Below are 24,208 nucleotides of genomic sequence, written 5' to 3' on the forward strand. Positions count from 1 at the left end.
GGCTGAAACATTTTTTCTTTTGCCTGCAGAGTGGTAGCCAGTGACATGTGCAATGTTACACTGAGGTTTCCCATCCATATATCAGTCCAACAATGCGGTGTTCATCCTGGTCGTGGAATGCTGGACCAGCTCTTTATCCTCTCAAGGATATTCGAGTGTGCGTGGGAGTTTGCCCAAACAGTCTACATATGCTTTGTGGACTTGGAGAAGTCATTTGACCGCGTTCCTCGGGGTATCCTGTGGGAGGTCCTGCGGGAGTATGGGGTGTCTGGCCCGTTGTTGCGAGCCATTCAGTCCCTTTACAGCCACAGTGAGAGTTTGGTCCATATAGCCGGCAATAAGTCAGACTCGTTTCCTGTGTTGGACTCCGCCAGGGCTGCCCTTTGTCACCGATTCTGTTCATAATTTTTATGGACAGAATTTCTAGGTGTAGCCACCCGTACGAAAATCCACTATGGTTAACTATGCAGTAACCATGGTTTTACAAAACCTACGTTCCTACCCTCACCTATGGTCATGTGCTTTGGGTAGTGACCGAAAACACAAGACCGCGAATACAAGCAGCAGCAATGAGTTTCCTCCGAAGGGTGGCTGGCCTCTCTCTTAGAGTGAGGAGTGTGGCCATTTGGGAGGGGCTCAGAGTAGAACCGCTTCTCCTCCACATCGAGAGGAGCCAGTTGAGGTGGCTCGGGCATCTGACTAAAATGCCTCCTGGGCGCCTCTTGGGTGAGGTGTTCCGGGCATGTCCCACCGGGAGGAGGAACCGGGGTAGACCCAGGAAAGGAGAGATTATACCTCTCGGCTGGGCTGGGAACGCCTTGGGGTCCCTCCAGATGAGCTGGTGGAGGTGGATGGAGAGAGGGAAGCCTGGGCTTCTCTGCTTAGGCTGCTGCCCCCAAAACCCAGCCACAGATAAGCGGAAGAGAATGGATGGATGGATGAATATCAGTCCATTTCATATATATGTCAGAGTGTGGAACACAGTCAGGGATTTCTCCTTTAGAGCTGCCATTTCTATCAGTGTCATATCTTCATACTGAAAGACACTCATTAGGCTGAATTGCTATTAGATCTCATGGGCTTCTATTGAAAGGATCAAGTTCATACATTTTTTTGAGGATGCTGAAAGGCATTCATGTGGGAATTTATACAATGTTGCTATTGTATGGATGCTAAATATTATAAATGCAGGATATGCTACATTATACTCTGATATTTAGACTGTAGACTAATATTATGTTGGTTTCATGGAGCCAGGGCACCTCTGAGCTGTCAGGACATGGAAGGGCACTTATGAAGCTGTCTTGCATTGCCTAGTATTCAACATTGGCAGCACATCTTTGAGTCCAGTAGGTTGCAGCGTGGGGCCTGTTGTATGTGAGTCCATTTGTTGAAAAAAGCTGAGGTATATAGACAGAAGCTGTGAGAATACCAAAGTATGAGGACTTGAAACAAATTCCTTTGGGGGTTGCGTCAGGAAGGGCATCCGGCATAAAAATTCAACAGAATCAAAGACACAGAGCTACCTGCCGTGGCAACCCCTTGTTAATAAAAGGAGCAGCCAAAAGTAGCTCTAAATGTCTGAAGAATGAGTGACCATGTTCATGTTATTGTTTGCTTATTCATTCTACAACTTAAAAAGAACACTAATAAATACCCCAAACATGAATTCTGAAGCTTTTAACATATTCCAGGAAAGTTGTGTGCTATCAAGTAAATAAACTGAACTGCCAAAGTTGTCAGCAACATTCAGTGTCGCCACTGGGGCAGTTGAGCTTGAGTCAGTTTAGTAACGTCACCATCAACATCAAAATGTTACATAAATTTTTGTAGATTATCTCGATGAATAAAACGTGAGAGTGTTATAAAACTCCATCAAAGGCTGAAAACTGATGTCAGCATGGAAGAAAAAAACAAACCCCTGCCATTCCTCTAATGGCCGCTTGAGGCTGGATGCAAAAGTGGGTCAATCTCCATCGACTCCCATGTTAAAATGCCTAATTTCAGAAATGAAGGTAACAAGTTTATGGTTGGTACAAAACCAAAAAAGATGTCTGTATAGTTACGTTCCCCTTTCATAACAACTGTACACCTGTTTGGATTTTATAAAGGTTTAAACTTAGGGGTGTGGTTGCTGTGTCCTTTATTATGTCCCAGACTGGACATTTGCTAATTGGAGTCATTGAACTGAAACCACTTTCCACTGTATTTACCATCACCTTTTTGCTTCACCTTTTGGAGAATCCATCCATCCATCCATCCATCCATCCATCCATCCATCCATCCATCCATTTTCTTTTGCTTATCCAATTCAGGGTCTTGGAAGGTTGGAGACTATCCAAGCTGTCATAGGAGGACAGTTCGCCAATCTGTTGCAGAGCCTACAGCCTGTTTAGATTCACCAGTTAACCTGCATGACTTTGGACTGTGGGCGGAAGCTGGAGTACCCGGAGAAAACCCATGCAAACATGGAGAACAGAAAGACTCCATCCTGGATTTTTTTAAGACTATTTAATGGAATTATCTGACAAATATTTAGCCTTGCTCTGCGGTTTATTCTATTAGCAGCCAGCATCCAGGAAGTATGTGCTTAAGTTTTGGTAAGATAATTTTTTTTCATGCTGCTGAACACTAATTATCAGGTACCTGTGTCTATGCATTGTGCCTCTGAAGTGTGTATGAAGCTTGCTAACCAAGCTTGCTAGCATTAGCTGACCACCTAGCACTCCATTCTTTCATCTAAATAAGGGTGCTTCTTGGTCCAGAAAATCAGCATAAACTTAAACTGTGAGTTCACAAATCAGTGGGTGAAGTCATGGTTACTACTCTTTTATATACAGTGGTCTACAAAAGACATCCCTACAGCTCACCATTCCATTTTTCCACCTTTCCTGCTTCAACAGTAGCCACTAATGGCTCAGTCACACCAGAGTAAAAATAGGATGGATACTTCTGTGCAAATAGGACAAATTGGTGATTGTCCAGTGATTGAATTGAGTGTTTTTGCTGTCAGAGGCTGATTGTAAGCAGGTGCAGCAATGAACTGGTCACCCAGAGTTTGACCTCTGGATACCATTTTTGATTGCAAGGCAATTGCACAGGTCACCTGTTGGGAAGCAACCTGACTCCAAACAATTGCAGTCCGACTCAGAGTGACTGCAGTCACTGACAGATAGATTTGCAACTACCTTGTTTATAAATGCAGACCGATTGGCAATACTTTGTGATCAGTCTGAGTCAGTCTGCGCCAGCTCGTCTGATATGTTTTCCCAGGCAATAGGGGACTCTACGCAAATGGTTGCCAGCTGGCCATATTCTGGTTATATTCCTATATACAAGCAGGGTTACCAAATGCCTCATTTTGCAGTTGAACTGCCATGCTGCAGCAATGACGTCACTATTTGCGGAGGAATTTCTGTGTAAAATTTATGATTGGTGTGAATTTCTGTGTATCCAGACAGCAATAGATTTGCGATTTTTTTGCAGATTTATCTCAGTTAATTGCTGTAGTATTACACACAGATTGCACGCAAATGCAAATGCCAGACTGATAGCAGACTGACTCCAGCTTATTGCTTTCATGTCACTGTCTCGATGCTCCAAAGTCACTTTGAAGATGGCAGCTGACTGCAGGTGGTTGCAGACCTGATCCCCATCTTCTAAGCAACCATTTCGAAGGCAACAAGACTGCAAGTTCTTTGCACACGGTCATGGTAATTTTGGTTGTACTGCAGTTTGCAACCATGGTTTTCCCTAGTGTGACTGTAGCATTAGGGAAATATGTCTTGGTCAATGCATCACTACTTCTTTGATGGGATATTAATGCATTTTATCAACTGCCATGTGAACCCAAATGACACTGGAGTTTTCTTTCTTCCTTTATTCATTAATGCTGAGAATAAAGGTTTGCTCTTTATTGCCAGCACATTTGGATATCGGCAAACAATTTGTGTTGTTTTTTCCCCCCCAAACATCCCTACCGCACCCACCGCCCCTCAGTCTCAGCTAGCTTTGGTTGACAGAACAGCATCCTCTCTACACTTTATCTCCCTCGCTCATTGCTTTGATGTGTTGTGATTGCGTTGGTGTGGCGGTGGTGTGCTGGGTCGGGGATTGGATGGGTTGTGGGGGGTGTGGGGTGGCAGAGAAAAGCGTTCTGCAGTGAGAATGTGCTCCCACTGAAGCGTAGAGAGACTGCAGCAGAGTGAACGAGCCTGTGCACCACCTGCAGTCGAGTGCGTGTGTGTGTGTGTGTGTGTGTGTGTGTGTGTGTGTATTAGAAAGGGGGAGAGAAAGGGAAATAATCACCCAAGACACAGTGATTCAACACCCTGCTCCTCTCCTGTTCTGTCATCCTCCATCCTTTCTTCCTCTCCTCCCTCCTTAGCTCCCTTCGACCCAGTTCTGCGCACACACACACACACACACACACACACACACACACACACACACACACACACACACACACACACAAAACAATCATCACCGTGTGCCTGCTTTGTATCAGCCTTGCACCGTGACGACTGCCGCGTGTCCGTTTGTGTGTATATATTGCGCATCCTGGTGCATATGTGTGTGTGCTCTAGTCACAATATTCTCCTGCAGATTTTCACTCCCTGCTTTCCTCTTTGTCATTCTCCTCCTCCCCTGATGCCTCTCGTCCATCCATTTTGACTCCTCCATTCACTCTTACGCTCCTTTCTGTCGCTCCTCCACCTCTCGCAGCGATCACTAGTTGATGCGCACTTTCGTTCACATGCGCGCATCGCCGTCTTCTCCTCGCTGACTCTGGCTTCACCTCTGGAATAGAAACATTGAATGAATACACTCGGTCTGTTATTCTCAATAGAAAGCCCTTCTCTAATTATTTTTTTTTCTTCTTTCTCTTCCAACCATTCTGCTCCCAGTCATTTCTCCCCCCACCCCCAACTCTTTTGCTCCCCTCCTCCCGCTCTGACTGAGTAAGTGCTGCAGCATCGGTGCATGTGTGTATGTGTGAGAGAGCAGCACAGAGCAGGAGAGAGAGAGAGAGGGAGAGAGGGAGAGAACGAGAGAGATGGACAAGTGTGTGTAAGCGGAGTGTGTGAGTGCGAACCACCGGGGATCCTGAGCCTGGAGGGGAGCCTTGTAATGAGAGAGGGGCTCTTCTGCCTGTGGATGTATGCACCAGGACAGTGTTATTTGCGGGCGAGCGTACGGGAGTGCGTGTGAGAGACAGCGAGTGTGGGCATGCCAGCAGCGTGTGTATGTGTAACAGTGTCGTCGATCAGCGACAGGCTCTTCGCATTATGCAGCCGACGGTGCTCATCACACTTTGAGGACTGACTCATCTAGACCGGCTTTGGAAGCAGAAGAATGAAAGAGGGGGGGGAAAGACGGATGGATGGGAAGACAGGGAAACAGTTTTAGGCTCTTGATGCTGTGGATCCCTCTAGACTATTCAAGGGTCTAGTCATTTGTGGGACACCAGTAGCCCCACTTGCCCCCCCCCCCCCCCCCCCCCCCCCCCCCTCCTCCCCCACCGCCTCTCCCCCCACAAATTGGAATTGCAGACACACAACCAGACAGGTTTCCCAAAATTGCCAAAAACCACTGAAAGAAAAAGACCCCCCCCACCCACCCCCATCAACAACTGACTTGAGGGAAGCTTTTCACTTCACACCTGCTTAACGGACTAGGACGAGAAGGTCTTGTGCCTCTGCGTAGTCTTTTTCTTCCTTAATATCGTTCTTTTTTTCTTTTGGGGGGTGGGTTTCAGGATCCTATCCCAGACCTGGGAGGGGGGGGAAGAGAGATAAGAGGCTGGCAAACAAGACGGGACAGACACAGGCATGGCTCGCCTCAACTGGTGCCTGGCTGCCGGCATCAGCTGGGGCAAGTTCCTCTTCGCCTGCTTCTTTCCGCTGCGGGGGGCCAAACGAAACAAGGTAAGTCTTCACAGAAAGAGAGAGAGAGAGAGAGCAGGGTGCTGGGAATGGGGGGGCTGAGAAGGGATTCGGTGGACTTAGAGGATGGTGTCGGCACATGTTGTCTCTCATGGCTTTCTTCAACCTTTCTTCTACAATAATTGCCAAAAAGAGTGTATCTGAAATTCTCATTCTCCATGAAGTATTCATCAGAATAGGCCTTCCTGTTAATCACCCCACTCAGCTGTAACATGCATACAGCTGGCTTTGCCTAAACCATCAAATGACGTAGCTGTGAAAATGAGCTTGACGGCTGATTGTGGACCATGGGCCCTGGAAGACTGGTTGGTGTGCTTCTCTCTAAATACTGCTTCAAGGTCAGTGTTACATCTTCAAGCAGCTGCTCCAGATAAAAATGGTGGTGATAAAGATGGAACCATGGGGGATCAGGTTGTGAATTTGCCTCTAGAACCAGGTACTAGGACCTAGGTTGATACGGGTCACCTTGCTTTTACAACTGCAGAATTGTAATGCACCATTATTCGAGAGAAAGAGCTCCTATTCATCTCTTGCTATTGCATGTCATCCTGGAAAGGAGGCTGTGAGCTTTTCATCCCTATGACATATTCCAGTGGTCATGTGGAGTTTGTTGAATGATATCAGCCACATGCACACTCAGCCAGTTTTATAAGCTGAAACTTCCTTTAGCACACAATCAATCATGTGGAACAACTCTCATATGTTTAAATAGCACAATTTCCTCTTGTACACGGCACCACGATCAGCTACACACTCATAAGGACACCACAAAAAGTGCTTGGGGAGATCTTGTTATGAATAGCGATTGGTTGGGATCTTTTTTTTTAGGTCATTTTCTTTCCCTGACACTTTTTTAAACTGCATAGCAGTTGTCCCAAGGCGAGAAACAAATCAGCGTAGCACACTGCATCCTCAGCAGTAAAATTACCTGTCTCCTAGTCAGATTATTATCATAAGGACAGACACCTTTTGGAAATTTCACATGCCCTCATATCCTTCATTTCAGTCCACATCTTTGGTCAAATTTGCACCGTGAAATCCTTCGATCATAGGCATAGATCTCAGGCAAAAGATTTGCAGCTTGAATGTTGCAGTGCTGTGCTCTTATGGGAACCATTAGGGCAGCAGCAGTATCACAAAGTCTGGCGACGATGGGGTTTTGGTCCTGGTGACACGTAGCTTGCGGTGCTGCAGCTGCCCATCTCTTCAAGCCCCAACACACTCCCACCAGCACCAATACCAGCAGCAACCCCCCACCCCCACCACCCACCCAACTGCCGCAGCTCCTTATCTCTACACCCGCGCTCACTCCTTCCACCCCCCCCCACCCCCCTCCCCCAACCAGTCGCACTCCCTTGTATTTGTGTGTAAATGTGTGTGAAGCTTGTTAATGCCTGTACAATGAATCCCCAACCCATTACATTTATTCAGACGTAGCTTTTGCTCAGTCCTGTCAGCGCTGGGTGTTTTCTTCAGTGTAGAGTTAAAGATTGAATGTTTTTCAGTCTCAGAACTACTCTCTATAAATATGATCAATAAATCAATGTGGTGAATGAAGATTCTTTTCAGCAGTTTTTTTCTGTCTGACCGCAACTTTTTTGGATATTGCAAGATGTGGACCACATGTTCAGTTCTTGTATCTGTTACTGTAACATGGGATAAATGCTCATCACCAAGGATGTACCATTGTAAAGATATGGATATTTGTACCCTTATGATGCAAGCATGTAGAGGAATATCCATGCACTTTACCATGTCAACTTGTTTCAAGTATTTTATCAATCAAGCAAAAGAGTTTTCTTGACTCTGCAGCAGCCCCCTGTCTACACCCACAGATTTCTAGAAACTTCTTTGATTTATTGAAAAAAATGCATTAGATTGTTTTTGCTTATCTTTAACAAAAATAGGCTTTAAAGCAACAAAATAAACCAACAATGGAAGGTAGGTCTTTTTTGCAACCCGAACTGGATAGTAGCTGTGAGAAAAGGGAGAGAGCATGATGTAAAGGGTCTGGGGCCTGCTGCAGCCGTGGTGCGTGGTCACTCTACAGGGTGAGCATGTACGTTTTTGACTTTAATTAAGTCAGATATGGCATGAAAAGAGGAACTGGGTTGCAGAGCGGCTTGCAGATGCTGTGGCAATCAGATAGCCAGCTGGATGTGTAGACGTTTATTACCTTGGCTCTGACTGCGTGACGTGCCTGAACTAACACTACGCTCAACATATTTTACTTGGAAAGACCATAAAGACTTTGCCAGTGCTCGGTAGTTGTCAGAATATAGCAGTTTGGAAAGGAGGATCATCAGAAAATCCTTCTGGTAATGTCCCTGTTATTTGAACCTGCCGGTTGTCTTGGACCTTTCTGTGGGGAGTGCATACGTTCTCCCTGTTCCTTCTTGTGTTTCATACGGGTCCTCTGGTCTCCTTCCAGAGTCCAAAGAGTTCTAAATTGGCTGTGGGTGTGGATGTGGGTGATTCTGTCTCTCTTTGGCAGCCTGTCCAGAGTGAACTCCACCTTTCCTCCAGTCTTAGTTGGGCTAGGATCCAACCCCCTCCCTAATTAGATAAGTGGTATATAGTATATTGGTTAAGAGGCCATTAGAGTGACTATTTAACAACTTTAGCAACTTTTGGGCAAAGAGTTTCTGTAACAGACCTACCTTCTGCCCCAGTGTTGTTTGAACATCTTTTGCAGTGTGTATTCATATTCAGTGTTGCAGCTGCTGCTCTGTCACTCCAGCTGCAGCGCTACAGCCAGTCATGTGACCAACTGGGAGGTGAAAGTGCAGAGGTAAGGCTCTGTGCATCTTCCCTCCGAGGACTTCTGTGAGGTGTTCAGTTTCCATGGCAACGTGGCTCGCACGGTCGCCGCACAACGGGGCTGGGTTTCTACCGAACATGCGGCTGGGAATACTGCAGGTTTGCGTGTGTGACTGTGAATGTATGATGAAAGAGTCGGGAGAGCGAGGTAGAGGGATGCCGTGTTAGCCGTATGTGTTACTATGCAGGCACTGTTGTGGTAAGCGTCTCCTCTCTTCAGCTTCCCCTCATTCACATATAATCACATCCCGACTCCTGTTCTCTTCAGTCTATTTTCCTTTCTTTTTCCTTTCCTTTTATTTGAGTGAACCATGTCTCACTTTCCTGATGCCCCGTCCTCTTTTCCTTCGTTTTCCTTTATATTCTTGTCTCAACTCTTCACTTGTCTCCCCTCCCCTTCCTCCTATTTCATCTAATTGTTTTTTCTTTTACTACCCCCCCCCCCCTTCCTTGTGACTTCTCAGATTCACCTTGTGTTTCCTATCCTTTCGTCGCCTTCCTGTTGATTCTTCTGTCACCTTCAATCCCCTCTCGTCTCCTTTTGTTCCCGTCTTCTCTGTCTTTTATTCTTGCTTCCGTTTGGGCACATGCCCACTTGTTTCATCTCCTCCTCCTCTATATTTTGTTTACTCGCCTTCAGATTTATTTAACTCAAGTCAGCCTGGTCAGTAAATTCACATCAGTCAATCGGCTCTCTGTGCAGTCAAAAGAAAAGAGGCTGATGGGAAACCCGTCTACTGAATGGCACCTTATTCCCTGCCTCAAGACTGCCTCCATAGCGTATGCACAAAAACCTCATTTACTGCTTGTTGCATTTATCACATGGTCCTAACTTTCACACCTAAAAAAATGTTGGCCAGCCTTGGTGAGCAGTGTGCAGGTACCGCACCCAGAGAACTGCAGACTTTTGCCCTGAATGGCTCTCTGTGTTCTGGGCGTTCAGCATGATGGATGCTTTGTTATTCTAGCATTAAAGCTTTAATGTGATGGATTCTCCAGTGACAGAAGAGGAGACTACAGAGTCAATGTGGAATTCATATCTCTCTCTGTCTTCGGTCCACTTTGAATTCTTTTTTTTCGTCCGCTTGTTCACATTAGTGAAGCCAGTGATCAAATATCACTCTCTTATGCATTTGTCAGTGAAAATGCATGTAAATCAAAGTCCTTACAACCTTTAAGTAGGTACAGCAGGCTGCTAATGTCATTAGTCTAGTCTTTAAAGGGGACTTTTACCATCCTGTGGTCTAAATTTGCTTTTCCGTAGGTATAATTCTGTGGGAAACAAAGTATATGTGTGTGTGTTTGTGTGCTGCCTGTCTGCCTGTTTCGGTGAGCTCTGGCATGTTGCAGTGGGAATAAGGGAATAAGAACCTGACCTAACTGTGCAAAAATGTTGTACTGAGAGAATCCAGCACTCCCGATAGCAGAGCCAAAATCAATGACTTTTGCAGGTAGTAAAGTATCACTTAAATGGCTGTTCTGGCTCCATCTAAGGAGAAAGAAACAACATGAGACACATGCACGAGATCCAAAATTTAAGAAACGCTTTCTGGTGCTCATCTGCTGAGTCTGTCTGAGGGTTGGTTGGAGACCACTAGAGGCTGCTAGCAGCCCAGTTTAGACCAGTCAGCTAGAGGGAAATGGAAGTATCAAACACAGACACCGAAATCAATTTGAAAAAAGCAGTTCAGGACGGCCATAGAACACCCTGTAGCATCTCCCCCTGTGCGTCCTGTTTGCTGACACTATGTTAATAAAATACTCACGAAGACAGACCCACACATAAACACACACACACAGATTATGTGTCAGGTTAGCCTATGGATTGAGGTAACTGTTACAGTGTAAGTGATGGAGAACAGCAGGGATCAATAGAGGGTGTTTTCTCAAAATGAATTGGCTCTTAGCCCTTTATGGATTTGACTGTGGAGTGATGTAATGTGCCTCCACCGCCAATATAATGTGGATTTACATACACATAGTCAGTAAACCCTTGTCATGCACTATACAGTGTTTGCATACATGCATATAAAAATGTGTGGTTTAAATGGGAAGATGGAAGGCTGCAGGACTTGTTATATATGTACTGTTACAGCGATGAATGAAATACAGGCAAAGTATAGTTTGTGTGTGTGTCATTGAAAGTGGATATGCTATAGACTATAGACACTATAGACTATCTAGCATTGTTAGACACAGAAGAACTAGGATTTGTCACAATAAGAATGATGATATCTTGCATTGTGGTTTTTTCATGTGCATGCGGGTGCTCGTCATTCTGCAGGGAAGTGCCTAGGACAGGGATATATGCAGGGATGATACACCGGGTCAACCAGACTGGCTATTTAAAAAAAAAAAAAAAAATCACTGCACCGGGAAGTCACTTGCATTATGACACAATTAACAGCAATTTTAGCTAACATGTTTACCAGACAAGGAGGGTCTTAAGGAGAAGTGATTTTCTGCAGTTGTATTATCAGGGTTTGGACATCTCTCCCTTAGCTGCATTAATTCCGACCACTTGTTTTTGTAACATTTCTTTCACATAACTGAATCCAGCTTTGTGGGAAAATTGCTGGAGTAGCACTTCTGCGATGTTGGAATGAAGAGTAATACACATTTTGCCACATGTTCATTATTGTGAGCATATGTGCACATTGCCTTGCGACGGGCCTGCACATGAGGTTGCATGTGCATTAACAGAAGCGAGTACCTGCTAGTTTTTTCATTGTAAGCAGTTTGTCTGGCCCCTCAGCTGTGCCACAGCAGCCAGCGAGTCCTGCAGTTATTTTGGAGGAGAGAGGATCTGGAAACAGGAAGGGGTTGCCGATGAAAAATTGAAGTGACATTAGCACAGACATGAGCGAGCATGCTTGCAGGAGAGGAGAGGTGGAGGGGAAGAGAGGTGAGGTATGCAATGCAGGGAAGCTGAGGGGGTTGGAGGGTGGTCAGTGAATAGAGTGCGTATGTGTGTGGAAAAGAGGGAAAGGAGGGGTTAACAAGGATCATTTGAGGAGAGGGGAGTTTTGGAAGGGAGAAAAAATAAAGGCCAAGACTCACCTCCCCCTTTGCTCCACAGAATAAAGTTACCACACTTCAAGAAGGATAGGGAGGAAGGCAGGAGTGAGTGAGTGAGAAGCAGCAGGAGTAGAAGCAAGAGAGGGAGGGAGCTCACATGAGAGAGACAGACTAAGGCCATCAGAGTGAGAAAACGAGAGCAGCGTTCACTTCCCCACCCTCGGTGCACCTCGCACGTCTGGCATGGATCTATGCGGCCTGTGCGGAACTGCCGGGAATTTGTGGGAATACTGTGGATTTGGACTGTGAGCCTTGGGAGCCCTGGCGTGGCAGTTTTTCCAGGATGCCCTCCGTGTCTCTGTCGATGCCCTCTGCTCTGGCAGGGAGGGCCAGGACCTGGGTTTGCCTTTCCTGCATGTTTTGGGTAAGAAATTGCACAAGGGCACATGTGCAAGTTGCAGCATTCAGTTATTTGGGGGAAGGGGGGGGGGGGGTACCTCTGTAAGCAAAACAAAAAACAAACAAAAAAAAGACATGATATTTGGTAAAGGTGTACCCGAACCGGATGTTTTTTTTCCTCTCTCTTTTTTCCACGTGCTCCACGGCCTTTCTAGATGTTGTCATGTGGGTGGTTGTGTTTACATGTGGAGGGTAAAGGTGTGAACAGTTCAGCACCACTGCTTCCTCTGTTTTATGCGTTTAATGTAGCTGGAAGCTGAAGGATGACTGCTCCAAAATTTAAAGATAAAAGGCTAATGCCACTTTAATCAACCCCAGATATCAGATCCTTCCACTAACATATTTAAAAAATTTTTTTGGTTACTAAAGGTCAAGTTCATCCTATCGAATAGCTGCATGGCGGGCAAATCTACAGCAGTCTGTTTTATTCTGTGATGCATTCGGGGCTAATCTAGTTGACTGCTCTGTGGCGACTTGCATCGCCATGTTCTTGCGCCGAGTCCATGTGGCCTTGGCATTAGAGCTATTTCTGGGTTCTCCTGTATAATTTAATCTGCTGCTGCTCACTTCTTCTCCTATCAGGGACTGACTGAGTGTGTCAGGAACCGGGGGCTTTCCACGCAGCATCTTGGTGGAAAAAAAAAGAAAAGGAAAAGTAAGACAAAGTTAGGCACGCCAATCCATTGGAAACATGAATTTTGACATAAGAACAAAAAGTTTTCTCTTGCACAGTCACATCAAATCAGGTTAGATTAAAACAGCTCTTCTTAAACATGTGAGATTTGTGGTATTTCAAATGCTGTCCGCTCACATAACTGAGAGCTTTTGTATGGTAACATATCAACAGATCAGAAATTATAGCTTTTTATGAAGCTAGCTGCAGCATGGCTCCATCTTTATTGGAAAGAAGCTGGATTTATTGCTTTTTTGGGTTGTATAATGTATACACACTGTTCAGTGATCGCACCCAAGTGTTAAATGAGGCATCTGCCCTACTTTTCTGTAGCTTGCAGCAGAGCAGAGAGCCATTTAGATGCAAGGGGAAAGAGGCAGGGTAGAGGAAAAGCTCCCACGCACTCAAAGTAAGGCATTGAGTTGTCCAGATGCAAAGCTTCCAATCCAATATTATCACATCCACAAAAGGAGATGAGCACTGAAAAGAGAAGGGGAAGGAAATGGAGATGAATGCCGTGAGGTGTGACGTCAGCAGAGGGAGGAAGAGGAGTAACAAGCAGAGGCTGAGTGACATGCAAGAAACAGGTTCTAAGAAAGCTCCTCAAATACACACTATTAATAATTTATCAGCCCCACGCACAGAGGGAGAATATTAGATTTGACATGCTGACAGAAACAGCCACAAACGCAGGCTAGTTCCTACAGCACCCCGGCCAAATACTTGTGTGAGCTCATTACTGCTCTACAATATGCTAAGCAGCTCTGCTAAGAATAACAACAACTGTTATTTGACACAGTACTGGCCATATATTGCTTAACAAATTTGCCAAAGAATTTCCTGCCTGTGTTACCCGAGTGCAATCAGGGGGCTCCATTCGGCTCAGGGTTTGTGGTCATGCTAGTCTGCACTCACACCATGACTATAGATGACCACTCTCTGCTTCATCTTTACTGGTTATCTTTGCTTACATTTACACCATCTTAACTAAACATCATGGTGCAACTCAGCATTTGTACACCAGTCAAGTATCCACTTTGGTATTGATTCCTCTCAGTTTTTTATGCTATTATGAAAAGACCAGTAAGCCAGTTACAATAAAGGTGTCATAAATCATTAAAAAAAACAAAACAAAACATAAATCAGTAGTTTTCAAGCTGTTCATGCACCCAATCAGCTGGACTGAAAAACAAAACAAAACAAAATAAAAAAAACCCTTTCTCAGCAACATCTTATTCACGTATTGTCAATCAAACTTGCTTCAACCTGGAGCTGGGCACCTTCCAACTTACCATTTAAGAATTAAACCCATTTAGAAACTATTAGCTTAGCTTTTCAACCACTCACCCAGTACTTTTTAGCTACTACTAAATTTAACAGCTGTTAGTTTCACTACACTTAGTGACCAGTTTCGACCTTTATGCTTAGCCAGCAATGTTGCTGTGTTGGCTAACAGTTTAGCCATAACTTCTTCTTGCTATGTCAACATCATGCACAAAATACATGGTTGTAACTAAGATGATGTCACCGTTGGTTTGTGAAGTCCTGTTTTGAAGCCTTGGGATAAGGATTTTTCACCACCTTGGTGTTTTGAGTTGAGTTGGCAGTAGAACTGCACGGACATTACGGTGATTAGCCAATCAGCTCCTGGATGAGCCTCCTTTGCAAAACATTAAGTTACTAAAAAAATACATAATGAGCTTAACATTTTATTCAATATGATGCCAAGTTAGGGGGTGCTATAGCTCCCCCTGGAAAAGTCATAGCACCCCCGTAGCACCCCCAAGAAAATAACTTGTGTCTGTGTGTTGAGAACTGAAAGCTCTTTCATAGCACCCTCAATAAAATGTTTTGCCCCCCCTTAGCACCTGCAGAAAAACATTTCTGGAGCCACCACTGGTTTTCCCACAGACTTCTTGCTAAACACTTGCTAACTAGCTGAGCAGTAATAAAACATGGAAAACCTGCAGCACAAATCAGAACTTCCCTCTTTTGCCTTCAAAGTAAAAGCTTATTTTTAAGCCAAACAATGGTCTCCGTTTCCGGTTTATGTTGCACTTTTCAGTTTCATTACTACTTGGAGAGTAGCTGCCGTCGCTTTGCTGTGGTTAACCAGAATTTGCATGGAGGATGTAGGCGAGTATTTGCAGACATCTTCCATGCAAACTCTGGGCGACCACAGCAATCAGAAGGAGGGTTCTGCCAACCTACTCAGGGAATACACATTTTTCCTACTGCTGGGTGGTTGCCAGGGTGTCACTGACCGATCTGGAGGTCTGTGTGGCTGGGACCTTATTTACCTGACCCCACATTGTCACCAGGATCACTACGCATCCAAATTGGTGGAGTTAACATGGTTAGCGATCACATGAGTAGCTGTCACCATGAAGTCCCCGAAGTTTTGGGGGACTTAAGGGATATAAAAGCTGACGCTTCATGATCACATCCACTGATTATGTCTCTGTTTGCACCTTATCATAGCTGTTGCACAATGGAGCAAACAGTATGCACCTCCACACGTTTTTGGGCGTTTTGCCGTAAAAATACTGAGAGAGGTTTTTAAAACAAGAACAAAATTTAAAAATGTTTTTTTTTTTAGTTTTATAAGTAAAGTACAAAAGCTATTACAGCTTCTGTTAAAAATGCTATGTTTTATTTTTAAATATTTTGTTAGAAAAAAGTGAAAGCAATAGCTTATAAAACAAAGCTAGACTTTAAACGGTGTGGGGGTTTTTTTTGTTCGTTTGTTTATAGATTTTTTTTTACCTATTTTTGATCTGGAATGTATCTTGTGTTTGTATTGAAGGAAAGAAATTAAAATTAAGAGAAAATATGACACATGACACCATTCAACCTCAATCAATATATCACCAAAACAGCATAAATCAGTGAACGCAACAAAGAAGGAAAAAACACAATCTTTTGGATGTTGGTCAGAGTTGTTTAGTTTGGGGTTTATGACTTCAAAATGGATATTCTTCAGTTTACAGACAGCAGCCCTTATTGCTCACAGTTTTCTGTACTTGGTCCTTTACTGAAATCATATTTTACAACCTGCGAGCCTGGATGCTCACAATGCAAGGACAGTATAATAAATCATATATGGGTATTGTGTTGTTTTTCTTTCTACTTTTTCATATTTTCTTTTCCTTCTTATTTTGCTTGATGGCTAATGAAAAATCATGATTACAAATTATATGGAGTACTCTGTAATACATCACACAACAAACCTTTTTTGAATGCTACTCAATTTCATTCTGTGTTGTAGTCCAGTACATGGCAGCTGAAACACTGTAAGGCAAGATCTATGGTATATCCATCATGCCTCTAGTTGTCTAACAGAGTCCCTTATTGACTGAACAGAATCCCCAGAGAGCCCTGAAAATCAATCCGGCTTTGATTGGACCATTACTGCCTGCCACGCCTCTGTGTGTGTATCACCTCCGTATTGTGTGACGTGTGTGTGTGTTTGTGGCTTGGTAGTAATAAGAGTGTGTCGGCTAGACCTACTTAGTAATTAGAATGTGTTGAGTGAAGAGATTCTTGAGAGATTAATCTGTTTCAGCGTCTCTATGCGTGCTATCCAATTCCCTACAGCACACTCTTTAGCCTTTTATTTTGAAAAGACATACGTTAAAGCTTGGAAAGCTTAAACTTTCCACAATAAATTATGTCAAGTTGAATAAGATTTTAGGTCAGACGACAAACTAATAGTTGCCCAGATTTCGTGCATTGTGTCTGTCCTGTGATATAGACATTTCTTTGTCACATGATCAACATGGCAAATTTTTATTACAGTAAACATTAAACACTCGTAAATAAACCACCCGAAACAGAATACATGTGTGCGAATGAGAAGGAAACAGGTGGAAAGGTGAAGCTGCAAGGAGTGGAGGTAGTGAAGGCAGATGAGTTTAAATACCTGGTGTCAGCTATCCAAAGCAACAGTCAGTGCACAAGGGAGGTGAAGAAAAGAGTGTAGGCAGGGTGGAGTGGGTGGAGGCAAATGTCAGGGGTGATGTGTGGCAGAAGGCTAGCAGCAAGAGTGAAAGGGAAAGTTTACAAGATGGTAGTGAGACCCGTTATGATGTATGTTTTGGAGATGGTGGCACTAACAAAAAGCTGAAGATGTTAAGATTTTTGTTGGGAGTGACCAGGATGGACAAGATTAGAAATGAAATGAGTACATCAGAGGGACAGCTCAGGTTGAGCGGTTTGGACATGTGCAGAGGAGGAGATAGTAGATATATTGAACAAAGGATGTTGAAGATGGAGCTTCCAGGTAGGCGGAAAAGAAGAAGACCCCAGAGAAGATTCATGGATGTAGTGAAGGAGGACATGCAGAGGGTTGGTGAGACAGAAGAGGATGCTATAGATAGGGTGACATGGGGGGAAATGATCAGCTGTGGCAACCCCTAAGAGGAGCGTCTGAAAAAAGAACTAAGCATGAGTCCTTATTAAAGGGCTTTCATGTGGCTTCATCACCTGTTGTATTATTTGATGTCATGGCCTACTGTGGCATCCAAACTCTATTGCTTAAGATAAATAAAAAAGTTGCAGATGATTATGATATTTGCAGTTTCGCTGTGGACAGCCACCTCCATGAAACTACACTCAGACCTAGTTTTGGTTAACAGCCTCCAAAGGGACCTCATGTTCAGCTGCCACACAGACTCACTGTCCACAGCCAGAAATCCCTCAAACTCTCACTGGAGTTTTCTCCATGCTCTCGTTTTCTAACCAGTGCATTTGCACTTGTGTGTGTCTGTGAATGTATATATGCATCGAGGCATTCAGTACTGTATCTTCAAGACTCACACTGTCCTCAGAGAGTGTGGCTGTCACTCTGGCTAAACAATTCTCCATGTATCTGTGACCAGGTGATTTATATGCGATGTGACCGGATGCCTTCCTCCAGGCCCTCGGGCTATCGCCAGCTAGCCCTTGACCCAGCTTCAGCACACTTCCCTTGGGTACTGTGCACTACTCTGCCCCTACTTTTCATCCCAGTGTCTGAATGTCTGCCTGTAAAGTTTAATAGATGCTGGCTGAGATGCTGTGTATCAATGTGTAGATGTTTCAAACAAAAACAACAACAAAAAAAAAAAGCTTAAAATTTTAAGAATAAAGCTGTAGAAGTTATTGAATTAATCAGAATACAGTATCACAAAGAACAGCAGATCAAACTTATCTTTAATTCAGCATTTTCATGATGAGAGAATAGTGAAAAATAGCAGAACTTAGGAATTTATTATCTCAATATTATCAAAAAATAATCTTCCAGTTATTTTGTTAAACAACCGATTAAGAGGTCTAGATAATATTAGCTAATCATGGGCTTATGGGCTGATACCACTGTTTAAAAACAAACAAACAAACTGAACAAGTACCTGATGCTATAACTGTTTCTAAAATAATATTTAGCTGTTCCTTGTTGAGCATTTAACAAGTGTGAAACTGATGTAACACAGCAGACAAATATCGACTTTGGTATCAACATTGGTAAATGCGGTCTTATTTATCGATATGCAGTATCATCCAAAAGCAAAGCTTTCTTTATATATTGATGCTATAAATCAGGGGTCATCAACTACATTTGTCCAAGGGCCGGAATTTTTCTCTGCAGACACTGTGAGGGTCAGATGCTCTCGTAAAGTAAAATAAAATTAATATTGTATCCTAAATAATATATTATCATTTGATATATCAATTTTCCTTTCAAATTTATACTATTTTTTAATGATGTGATGTGCAAGTCTTGCACATGTTCTTCTCTGTTATGGAGACACCGCAATTGTGTGCAGTTGTTCTCATTATAGATATAATGAGCACGGAAACAATAAAATGCTAAATGAGAGCAATGAGTTTATCTATCCACAATCTACTTTTCAGAAGCTGTTTTAATGTAGATTTTTTAAAAAATGAATATAGAAACATGAAGAGTTCAGATGCAATACCTTCTAAATCTTCCTGGACACTTTTCTTTTAAAAGAGCATGTTTTTTTTTTTTAAATCTGGATTTTATGAAGTTCAGTAAATTAATTTTACAGGTAACAGTGAGATGCCTTTTTTCAAAAATGTAAATATAGTAATTTACCTATTTTTAATAAATAATATTTTGTTTTGAGGCAAAACCAGCAAAATCTTAAGTCCGTCCTCTGCCCAGTGTGAATGAAGGCAAAAGGCGCAAATATCAAACTATGATAAAACGATTTTGGCATAGATTCACACAGTACAACCGCAATGGCACAAAATGACAGCACATTTATTTTAACAATAACAGTACAGTAGATACCAGGCCACGGGGTTCGTGACAACCAAGGGAAGGACACATAAGCAGGGTTGTGACCTACAGGTCTGGTCACTTGGGAGAAGACCCCCAAAGCAAGAGACAGGAGCCCCGCGCAGGCCGGGGAGTACTCTCGGTAGCCAGTAACTATCCTTCCGCAAAACTTGTTACGACTTTTATTTCCTTTAGTTAAACAAGTTTGACATTTTTTCTACACAAAACAAGGTCTGACTCACCTTCAGCTGTGTTTACCATCTGATCACCACCAACAAAAACCGGTTCCTCAGCACAGCCAGAAAACACTTGAAGTCACATGGTCTGATTTTGCATTCTGATTGGTTTAGGGACATGGAGGCATTTGTGGGCAATGAGAATCGCGGTTGAAGGTTTTTGATAATTCAGACTAGTCAGAGACAGTATTTAACGGGTTATGATTATTGATAGGCGCATAGTACCTGGGGCAGTGCTATTTGGGGGGGCTGGATGTAGCCCACAGGCTGCCAGTTGACATTCCCTGCTGTAAATGGTAAAATTAAATAAATGAATAAAAAGTCACGACAAAGACATTGTTTACCACAGCTCTTTAGTACCAACATTCCTCAGAGATTTTGGTCCATATTGACATGATAGCATCATGCAGTTGCTCCTGATTTGCTGGCTGAACATCCATGATACAAACTTTTCATTAACTCACATCCTAAAATGCGCAAAGAAAATCTACCCTGCACCGTGTCATGTTGCTGACACCAAATTCTGACCCTACCATCCGCTGCAGAAATGAAGACTGACTAAAACATTATTTTCCAATCTTTTGTTTTCCAGTTTTGGTGAGCCCGTGTGAATTGTAGCCTCAGTTTCCTATTTTTAGCTGACAAGAGTGTGGTCTTCTGCATTCAGAGAAGCTCTTCTGCATACCTTGGTTGTAACGAGTGGTTATTTGAGTTACCAGCTTAAGCAGTCTGGCCGTTCTCTTGCTTGAGTTGCTGCCTTGGCACTGACTGATTAGATATATGCATTAATGGGCAGTTGAACAGGCATTTGCTGGTGAGTATATGAGACAAATAAAGCAAATCCTCACATTTAGTGAGATGGATATGATATATGCATTTTTAGTGGAATTGAAACAATCAATAGCTTAAACTACTTAAATTGCTGTTAGTTCACTAATAAATTGATCATTTTATTGCTGCATCAGTATTCATCTATATATACTACACTAATGTGAGCAGTAGCAGGATGAGCCGAAAGCTGCAAATTGAAGGACTATTAAAGAGAGAATCTCCAACAACACGCATAAAGTTGTGGTGCATATTTACACATTTACATTTCAAAGCTGCATCCTTGTTGTGTTCTTGTCCTGCACTTGCTATGATTATGTGTGTATTTTCCCCCCTGGGATGGACTCAAAGAGAGGAGAGCTCATTAGCAAACATGGATTCTAAGTTCATTAGCAGCTGACTAATGATTATAAGCACCCGAGACTTCATGATCACAGCCCAGTGATGTTTGTGTCTCTCTGTCTGCACCTTGTATTGATTGTATCACATCACGCTCGTGCAAACAGTGCGCACACCCACGTTCACACACAACTGTGCATGTTTATAGGCCGCACACGCATAAGCGGTGAGAAGACGTGATCCCCCCCACCCTCACCCCCACACAGAATGTCAGTCAGTCCACTGGGGTCGCCTGTTTCAGGAGTATAAATAAAACATCCTGAACTCCTGTTTTGTGTGTGTTTTTTCACATTGATTCATACACCCACAATGTATGAATGCAGACAGAGAAGAATGTTTTCTATCTGGTTTTGTTCTTAAAGTTTTGTTTGAGGAAACGACGCCTGTAGACTGTAATAGTCTGCCTAACTTAACTCTGATTATGGGCACTTCTGTGCTGGCAATCACTGATACAGCCATAATCACACTGAAGAAGGCCTCTTGGGGGTTATAACCAGAATAATGACTATCCTGATAAGAGATTTCACTCTCCCTCCTTTTATTTACTGTAAAAATAAATATTCATAAATCCCGTCATCAAAATGACAAGAATAATTTTGGGCAACCAAAGCTGCATAAGGGTCGTGAACGAAGCAGAGCAGTTTCATGTAAAGCTTCTTGAGGACTGATGATAGCCAGAGTGCTAATTTCAGCCGTTTGATATGCCATCTGTGTGTCTGAGATCGCAGATTCAGAGAGAGTTCGAGAGTGGAGGCTGGCAGTGAGAGCAGAGTTTACAGCAAGGTGATGCAGAGTTTAAATGTGAAAAAAAGTCTGATGTTGACAGAAAAGGATAAATTCATGTACTGCATTATGAATTTACGATAAAAGTTTTAGGATAGCCTGAGAAAATAACCCTGATGATATAATAGGGTTGACATCAGGGCAGTCTCAGTGTATCAGAAGGGCTGCTTTATAGAGTTTGTGAGACGTGGGTATTTACCAATCATGGAGGGAGAATATAAATGCCTTTTTGTACATGAACATGTCCAGAGATGCTTTTTACACTCCCTGGTTACCTTATTAGGTACACCAGCTCAACTGCTCAGCAATGCAGATATCTAATCAGCCAATCACATGGCAGCAACTTACTGCGTTTAGGCATGTAGGTGTGGTCAAGCCAACTTAAGTCCAAACCAAGCATCAGAATGGGAAAAATGGTGATTTATGTGTGGCATGGTTGTTGGTGCCAGACAGACTGGGGTTTACAGTGAGCAGCAGTTCTCTGGGCGCTCCAGCTTCAACATCAATGCATTTCTTTGAGTCCAAATAAATTCATTGATTCCATAGGTCAGAGGAAAATGTGCAGACTGCTTTGAATCTCTAACCATTAACCATTTGTTACAACCAACATATGCAGAAGAGGACCTCTGGATGCAAAATACATCAAACCTTGAAGCAGCTGGGCTCCAGGAGAAGAACACAGTGGGTGCCACTCCTGTCAGCTAAGAGCAGGAAACTGAAGTTAAACTTTTCATGGAAAACTGAAGAACAGAAGATTGGAAAAATATTGCCTGGTCTGATGAGTCTTGATTTCTGCTGCAACATTTAGATGGTAGGGTCAAAATTTGATGTAAACAATATGAAAGCATAGATCCATCCTACTTTGTATCAATTCTTCCGGCTGCTGCTGGTGGTGTAATGGTGTGCTCCTTAGCACCAACTGAGCATTGTTTAAACCCAACAGCCTACCTGATCAGCCTTGCTGATCATGTCTGTTCCCGTCTTCTGATCACTGTTTCCAGGAGGATAATGCACTGTGTCACAAAGCTCAAATAAGATCTCAGCTATATCTTAGTCCAATAGAGCACCTTTGGGATGTGGTGGAATGGGGGATGAGCGATTAACATCATGGATTTGCAGCCACCAAAACTGAAGCAATTGTGTATTGCTATCATATCAATATGGACCAGTCCTATAATGAAATGGTGGTATTGATTTGCATCTTAGGCAAGGTAGAAGTTTGAGTCATACTATGGACTAAAACTCACTATATCCCAGCATCTGCTGCTCTGAAGTTGACAGTTCTTTTAAAATCTCTCTTAAGAGGCTGCCACTTTTATGAAACTGCCATAAAAAAAATTGCTGGAGGGCTCTTTAAACAAACAAACAAACAAACCCAACAACAAATTAAAAAGTGAACAACTAGTCCTCCAGGTAAACAGTCATGTCAGTTGTTTGTTCCCACATCCTAAAAGACATGTAGAAGCATTTCTGAAATGGCACAGGAGGAGCAGCAGTTACCCTTACAAAGACCAAAAGTTTGCAGTTTGGTTATGTATGAGCAGAAAAACTAATCGTGTAGGTTCAGGTGAAGACCACAGTTTGGGTTAAAATAGAAAGCTGCAGTTTCTAAGTTTAAAGGCTGCAAGTCCCACCCCTTCCACACATGGCAACACCTGCCTGTATTTTACATGCAGACTCTCACAGGGCAACATAAAGTCGCGTGTTTATAGGACATGAGTGATAATACCATGGTATATGGTATCTATATGATATACCATATAGATGTACAATTTTTTAAGAATAGATTTGTATGAGGAACTATATATATACACAAATTAAAAGCATTAGATAAACAAGCACAGTGGTCAATGAAAATTAGCACGAGTAGTATTTAGAAGTGTTTTGTACTCTAAAGACAGTTAAGGAAATCAGCTACAGTAAAGAGTTGTTGAACAATCCATTGCACTGCCATAACGTTCATGTGTTTAGGGGGAAAAAAAAATCAACAAAAAGTAATTGTTTAAACAATGTAAATGCTGTCACAGACTCTTGTATACAAACAATACAAATGTCATCCTGGTTCTTCAGTTTCTTTTCATGTTCCTCCCTCTTGTTTGCTCCCGCTCTCTGCCTCACAAAGGCGCCTATTGTTCCTGACCGAATTTCAATTTGGTTGAAATTGAAAACAGGTGTGGCCCAGCTTTTTCATCTTGTGGGGGTGCTGCGCTTTTCTATTTCTGTGGGCCTGTTCCTCGTGCTCGTCTCGTTGAGTTGTGTCATCCAGTGTTTTGGACTGAGTTTGCTTACTTTTTTTTTTTTTTTTTTTTATATGAATGACTCATTTGCTCTGTCTGTTCATCTATCAGCCAGGTGGTCACTCATTCAGAAAACCATTCAATTCTCTGTTTGCGCAAGAGTGCTACACATGGTATAGAACCCCCCCAACATTCAACTAAAAATGTCTTCAGCTACCAACTTAAATTTTCAGATGGCTGTATTTATTTCACTATTGTCTCGTGGAGATGCTTGTTGCACATTAGGGGACACTCACTGAAAAATTAATGAGCTCCAGGATTTGTGTCAAATTACATCATTATCCAAGATAACACTGTACATCTTTATTCCTTCCTCCAACCATTCTTCCAATTCATGCAGAAAGACTTTGCTCTGGCTGTGCTATAAATGGAACCATATGTGGAGTTCTGCATACATATGGGAATTAAGCTGGATGTGAGGAAGTTTATGTTCCTATATATATGTGTGAGAGAGATTGCAGATTTGA

This window comes from Archocentrus centrarchus, chromosome 2 (genome assembly GCF_007364275.1).
Source record: "Archocentrus centrarchus isolate MPI-CPG fArcCen1 chromosome 2, fArcCen1, whole genome shotgun sequence".
NCBI classification, from domain to species: domain Eukaryota; kingdom Metazoa; phylum Chordata; class Actinopteri; order Cichliformes; family Cichlidae; genus Archocentrus; species Archocentrus centrarchus.